This window comes from Mytilus edulis, chromosome 4 (genome assembly GCF_963676685.1).
Source record: "Mytilus edulis chromosome 4, xbMytEdul2.2, whole genome shotgun sequence".
Classification (NCBI taxonomy): Eukaryota; Metazoa; Mollusca; class Bivalvia; order Mytilida; family Mytilidae; genus Mytilus; species Mytilus edulis.
In genome coordinates, this window is record NC_092347.1 from 14,556,766 (window position 1) to 14,564,840 (window position 8,075).

Below are 8,075 nucleotides of genomic sequence, written 5' to 3' on the forward strand. Positions count from 1 at the left end.
AGTTTCATTTCCGACGGAACAAACACAGTAGTGTATTGAAGGCATATTTTGTATTGATTTTTGTATACTGGAAATTATTCACACCGGAATGAAAGTACGCTGGCAGATATATTGACACGGACATATAAGTTTTTTCATTAAACATTAAGGGCAAATAATCAATTCAATATTTTTATTTTTCATGTATATTTGTTAAGCTATTATAATACGTTTCGTTTTTGATTACATGTCTAGTATCTGCTTGTGTGAAGGGTATTAGTTACTAGTTTTTCGCTATTTTTATTGTGCTTCAACCTTTTTTTTCTTTTTTCTTTAGTTTTAACTACAGGTACAATGACTTTTTAGTTTTAATTAATTGAAAATATTAACATCGTATCCACAACATCAATAACATTACATTATATTATAAACATAATTCTATGTTCAAGTGCATCGCTACCTTGAATTCTCTTGAAATTTGTACACATGAATTGCTGACAGATTTACTTGTGTATTAAGAATAAAAGCAACAAATTCTGGTTAGATTGACAATGAAACAACTATCCACATGAGACCAAAGAATGAGAATGAAAACATTGCATTTTACATAACAATTATTTTTTGGAAACTTCGTCATTTTTGCATGAAATCCCAAATTTGTTTCTCCTTTTTATGAATATTTTTTCACAATGAAATCGTTTCACTCTGTTTAAGGTTTGCTCTAGAATTTAAAGCCAAAAATCTACAAAGTTCAAAATAAAAAAGACCAACATAAGCCAAAGTTAGTTTTTTTGGAGGGGGGGGGGGGGGGGGGGAGTGTGAAAATAGTTTTAGCATTATAACCTCATAACTCATAAACAGGAAAAAACGCTTTACATACATGTATTTTAATCATTGCAATACCGTAAGAATGTACGCCTACTAAGTGGATGTTACACTCGGTGGTTCATAGTCCTCAACATCAGTACCGAACCTCCATCAAAGACTAAGTGGGTTACCCTTGATGGCTCATAGTCTCCCAACAACAGGACCGAACCTCCACCAATGACTAAATGTATGTTACCCTCTGTTAATCTTAGTCTCACAATTTATAGTAATAAATGCTACCCATTACATGTTCATTTTTTTTAAATGTTTACATTTCACACAAAAAATCTTAGTTCATGTCCAACACACACCTTTTTGCATACATTAAAAAAAAAAAAAGAATCTGCACATGACGGATTTACATCAAGGTGTTGCTTAACATTGCCAAGCTGCTTAATCAACCATTTAAAGGAAACCTGCAAAACACTATTTGACTTTTATTCACATTAGATTTTTTATTAAAAATACTAGCTATAAATCTCGATAGTTCTTTGCAGTATCAATTGCATTAAATCACTTACCTGTTTAGTATCATACAAATTATATATATATATATTACACAGGTTTAAAATATAGGACAACAGTTTGTGAATTATATACCCGAGATAACCGATTTCGGTGAACATAAAATAAACGGTATAAATAACTTTTCACATGATCATGTATGTGTATTATAGTGTATGTTTTTGATATTTTTTTCTGCTTTGTGTCAATCTGATGAGTGAAGCCAAATGATTTTGATAGTTTGTTCTTATGTTGTGCTGTTAAACGACTTGTTATGAGGAAGGTGGAGAGCTCACAGACATTTTTACCCCGTAACAATCTTTGCGTGCCTGTCCCCTGTCAGAAGCCTGTAGTTCAGTGGTTGTCGTTGGCTCATGTCTGCCATATAAGTTTTTTTAGTACATTGTTTTTTTTTGTTATAAATTATGCCATTTGTTTTCTCAATTGAATTGTGTCATATTTTTCATGTCAGAACCTTTTAAAAAAAATTAAGAAAGGATATGGGGAATGTGTCAAAGCGACAACAACCCGACCATAGAGCAGACAACAGCCAAAGGCCACCAATGGGTCTTCAATGTAGTGAGAAACTCCCGTACCCGTAGGCGTTCTTCAGCTGGCCCCTTAACAAATATGTATACTAGTACAGTGATAATGGACGTCATACTAAACTCCGAATTATACACAAGAAACTAAAATTAAAAATCATACAAGACTAACAAAGGCCAGAGGCTCCTGACTTGGGACATGTGCAAAATTGTGGCGGAGTTAAACATGTTTATGAGATCTCAACCCTCCCCCTATACCTCTAGCCAATGTAGACTATTCAGTATGGATGTTTCTAATTTTTGAAGGCCTTACATATGCCTTTTAATTGCTTGCAATTACTTCATTAGATCTTTGATGGATAGTCGTCTCATTTGCAATCAAACCACATCTCCTTATTTTTATACTCACATTGTATTTCAATCTTGCATTGTATAATGAATACCAACAAAAGAGACAATCATGTTCTATGTAGTTTACAAAAAATTAGTCCCAAGTCAGGAGCCTCTGGCCTTTGTTAGTCTTGTGTAAATTTTATTTGTAGTTCATTTTTGTGTTTTCGAGTTTAGTGTGACGTCCTTTTTCATTGTACTAGTACACAATTTTATACAGGGTCAGCTGAAGCCCGCCTCTGGGTGCGGGATTTTCTCGCTATGTTGAAGACTCCTTGTTGGCCTTTGGTTGTATTTCTGCTCTATGGTCGGGTTGTTTTCTCTTTGACACATTCTCCATTTCCATTCTGAATTTCAGTAAGAAGCTAATATATAAAAGACTTGTGTGTGTATCTATAATATTTGCTGAATTACTTAGGAAACACGTCGTTCAAACCGAAAGAGACATTGTTAGATTGTACAAGATAATCTTGTATTGGAAGTTTTCTCTAAGAAGACCTAAGAAAACCAGTTCGCTTTGGAAAAGATAAAAAAGAGAAAAAAAACTTTCCTTTACCAACAAAGGTCCCAACATTCCATCATAAATTAGTCCAATAGAAAATAACTCCATTTTTTAAAGATCAGTATGTACCAATCATTTCGTATACCTTTACCAAACAAATTGTAACTAAAATTTTCTATTACAAACACGTTTTGCAGGATCTCAATATTGACTACTTCAAGTTTAAACCCTGATTGCATCAGGGCTAGTTCCCGATTCATATATGAAACAGCTGGCCGCGTTATTAACTATCAATAACACTTCCCTGCGAAATGTGTTATCAAAAGGTCCGAAATATCGTGAGCCTAAATCCATCATAAGAACCACAACTTCAAAATACTGATGGAAGCTGTCGATGATTATGCAAGGCAATGGATTAAACGCGAGATAGAACAGGTAGAAACTCTTTCCGAATGGTTTAAGGCTGAGAGGTCGTTGATATAAATCAGAGTTAAGAAACTGAATGGGTCTATCAATATCGATTCTGCAAAACAATGATCCTACCTGCATGACAAATATTATGTTGACTCCACAGATAAAGCCCAAAACAACATCGTTTTTATGTGTAAATCACATTACATGAACTGCTTGATAAATAAATAAGGTATTGAAATTTCACCTGGAAATTCAAAATATACCCTCACGACACTTACTAAATCCTGGATAATCATAGGTGTGTTCTATGTTCCTTTGGAATTTCAACCAAAGATGCAGAACTGGATCTTCCATCACTGACGGGATACATAAACTACACAAGTGCTCTTACAAACAACGGGCTTCAAAGTTGTTGTGGAACTGCCTTTTCTAGAGGTGGTGTAGATCAGATGCATGTATACAAAAAAAAATCCAAACTCCTTTTAGAGTACATACAATCTAAGACTCTTTCCTCTTGCAATAATATTAAAGCATTTAACTTTTCTACACTTTACACAAGTATTCCCTATTCCAAACTTAAAGATAAATTGAAAGAGTTGGTTTTGCTTTTTTTCATAAAAAGAGTGACCAGCGTAGATACAAGTATCTAGTCTTATATTAGGGAGGAATAAATCCTACTATGAAAAAAATCTCTCCGATTTCAACAAAAACAATTCTGAAACTGACATTATTAAGATGCTTGATTTCTTGATTTACGTTTTGAGTGTTTTTAACAAACAATCGGCATTCACATGGGAAGAATCTGTGCCCCTCTTCTAACTTCATACAAAAAGTTCTTAGTAAGAAAGAAAAGAATTTAGCAATATCCTTTAATTTTACTTTCTGCTAAAAGATGTTGTTCTCTCACAAAATAATTAAAAAAATTGGTGACAATGTTGAACTCATCTATACTATCGAACTAGAGACAAAGGATACAGCTAAGTTTGCCTCATATCTTGACTACAACTAAAAATTGACAATGATGGTCGACTGAAAACGGAACTTTATGACAAAAGAGATGATTTCAGCTTCCCTATTGTGAACTTTTTATTTCTATGTAGCAACATTCTAGCAACGCCTGCATACGGACTATATATCTCACAATTGATACGATATTCAAGGGGCTTGTATTTCATATCGTTATGTCCTTGATAGAGGATTGCTGCTCACAAGGAAAATATTAAACCAAGAGTTCCAAATGGTGAAGTTGAAATCATTCCGTCGTAAATTAAACGGACGCCATCACGAGTTGTTTTACCGTTATAAAATATCAGTTTTGCAAATGATATCGAATGTTTTCCTAATGTCGTAACTACAATCCCGTTCCCTTTCCACGAATATAACCAACAGAATTAGACTATTTTTCGGGGTTGTAATAACACAAAAAACTGAACACGTGCCACATGTGGAGCAGGATCTGCTTACCCTCTCTGAGCGCATGAGATCAACCCCAGTTTTTGTTGGGGTTCGTGTTGCTTTGTCTTTAGTTTTCTATGTTGTGTCTTGTGTACTATTATTTTCTGTTTTTCTGTTTGTTTTGTTTTCTCTTTTAGCCATCATGGCGATGTCAGTTAATTTTGATGTATGAGTTTGAATGACTCTCTGGTATCTTTGGTACCTTTTTTGTACAATATATATTTCTCTGAATAGAATGACGAATTAGAAAAACAATTTTACAGACCGTTATAATGTAAAAACCATTCAAAATGCATATCAATTTGATATCGTGTCTATTAGGGTCAACTTATTGGTACACATACGACAAATAATGCATAATTATATAAAATGTTAGCTTTTTTCTTTTTTTAACCAGATATATCTGGACGAACGATCCATTATAAACTGTGTGTCATTCCGTTTTCTTTAAAAACAAGTAAAAACGCAGTTCAAAAGTATATTATATAAACAAGAAAAACAAAACACTTCAAGGCTTCTTCTAGTCATTTGAACAGACAAGACTCTCAAGGTAAGTGAGTTTTTTACTATGTGTTGCATTAAAATGTTAGAAACCAAACTGATCATCTTTTGTAATGATTTACAGATATCATTACCCTTTTTGGATTTAAAACTATTAATTTAAAATAAATCAAGACACTCTTTCTATGTTGTGATGTTACACTTCTATTTCAGGTTAAGGTGAAGGTTGGCGCCTGTTAAAACGATTGAACCCGCTGCATTTGTTTGCACATGACTTAAGTCAGGAAACTGATGTTCATTGGTTGCCGTTTGTTGATGTAGTTCATAAGTGCTTCTCGTTTTTAAGTTTTATATAAATTAGACCGTTGGTTTTCCTTTGTGAATGGTTTTACACTTGTCTTTTTTAGGCGCTTTATAGCTTGCTGTTCGGTTTGAGCCAGGGTTTCGTGTTGAAGACCATACTTTGACCTATAATGGTTTACGTTTACAAATTGTGAATTGGATGGAGAATTGTTTCATCAGCCCTCATACAACATCTTCCTATATCTAAGCACATACTTAAATAAATACCGAATACAGTATGTTAGTTTTGATAAACATACAAACATGTCTCAGATGTGACGTTTCACACTAACATTTCATTTTTTAAACATGAGTTCAGGAGGTAGGACAAATTTCACCTGCATTATCTTTTTAATAGTGTCATTTAAAAAAATCTAGCAATCTGCTCTCCGAGGCACATTATCACAGTTTCACCTTATTCTTTGAGGTTCGAACAATATAATGGCAATTTCTAAATAGTTGACCATGTTTAAACGCATGACGATAGCTGATTACTGTAAATTTGACAGAAGTTGGAGTATGTATCCAACATAAATGTACGTGACGGACCTTCTTTACCAAACCGATATTTTATTCACTGATACATACTATTTCATTTTGGTTAATGACTTCTTTTGATGTAAAACGAAAGATCATGGTCATGAACATAAAGATAAAAACGCATACAAATGTTAGCTTATAGCTTTTGATAGATTGATTAAAATACGACGATCTATGCATTAAATTAAATGATTACAAAATAACCACTTATAAGGACTTTTTACAAAAGATAAGGTCCACGACTAATCTTATAATTCAAATACGAAACAATTTCCAACTCGTCATCTATTGTGTTTTTGGTCCCTTGTTGATTTTTTTTTTCGATATATGATGTCTTGAATAGCATCACGTGTATATGGTTACATTGCAGGGCTATACCACATTTTATCCGCGTATTTTTAATTTCTAAGAATATGTATGAATTTAAAAATTAAACTATGTGATTTTGTAGATGAAATGGTCAAATTTTGTAAGAATAATCATCATCCTGATATTCTTGATGTCATTTGCTTTGGCACAGATGAGAGGTAAGTAATGAATAAAGCCAACAGTCGTATACTGCTGTTCAAAAATCATAAATCGATAAAGAGAACACAAATCTTGGTTACAAACTATATCTAAGGGAAATACATCAACTATAAGAAGAAAACAACGAATAAACAGAAACACTAAAGTGCAACAAAAAAAAAAAAAAAAATCAAAACAAACGACAATGCAACACACACAGAAACGAAGTATAAGACAACAACTGCCACTTTACTGACTTGTTTCAGGACATTTAAAAAAAAAATGGTGGGTTGGACCTGGTTTTGTGGCTAACTTAACCTCGCGCTTTCATGGCAATGTTAAATACGTGCATCAGTACAAATAGATGCAAGAACATTCGGACAGAGACATACACAAATAAATCATACCATAATATTTTTCGACATGCTAACCACAGAAAAACAACGAACATGTAAAACAATATAGGACAGCACACACAAACATCAGAACATAAATACAAACTGTCCGTCATACGACTGTGTCAACGCCATAAAAAAAAATTCACAGGTAAATTTCTAAGAATTGGATATAAATTAAGATTAGGTTGATAAGTTTTTTAATTGATGTATTTCAAAATAGTTTAATACGTATGAATCGTAAGACTTTATGGAATTAGAATATGATTACCATGGAGACCTTTCAAATGATCACCCCAGTTGATACAACAGAGTACATTTACAAATTCATATCGTATTCAATATGTTACTGAATAATACAATATGTATCCAATTTTAAACAAATTGATATTTTGTACATGTATGAAGGTTAATGAGACAAGTATACATCACATTCCAACTTGCGTGGATGTTAGCAGTTATGCATGTTTATTACTGTATTTGTAACATGTATTTTGTTATAACATACCCCATGTTCAAGTGCCACATATCATGAAACCCCAGAATAATTACAATTCTTAGCTCCACCTACCTATTTATATACATTGGTCGCGTATTCGAGGCTCGTGGTTTAGTTTTTACAAAATCGCACACTTTATCTATTTGAAAAAAAGATCCACTATCTTTTCACTTTTAACGGAATGCATTACGTATTAATCTTTATATTTACAGGTAGCAGCGGAGGAAACTCTAATATCGGCAGATGGTTCCGAGGATGAACACAGTTCATTCTCATCAATATTTGTATTTTGTATTTTTATATTTCATTTTACATAGCATACATCTATAATATAGCGGATTGTTCAATTATTGATTTTCATTTACATTCATTCAATTTTATTGTAGTGCAACGATAAACATTTCATAAAATAAATTCACCAACAGGCTTTTTGCTTTATACCACAGACGTGGTTTGTCTCATTTGAATAAATAAATAAAGGCAAATCAAAGAACAAAGTTGAAGACCCGAAATTCCGAAAGGTGTAGCAAAACAGAATGTAATCCTGCGGTAGAAAATCCCTAGTAAATTTTGTAAACAGCTGAATAAAATGTATCTCTTCTTTGGTCTGAACTGATATCATTCACAAATAATTG

The 8,075-nt window shown here is 33.0% G+C and overlaps 1 long non-coding RNA gene across 1 annotated transcript; it reads left to right on the forward strand.

Annotated features, from left to right (window-relative positions):
- The first annotated feature begins 5,091 nt into the window (after nt 1-5,091).
- On the forward strand, nt 5,092-7,864 carry LOC139521696 (uncharacterized). Its single transcript, XR_011664053.1, has 3 exons — nt 5,092-5,206; nt 6,491-6,566; nt 7,653-7,864. It is a non-coding gene; the product is annotated as an uncharacterized lncRNA (long non-coding RNA).
- The last annotated feature ends 211 nt before the right edge of the window (nt 7,865-8,075 follow it).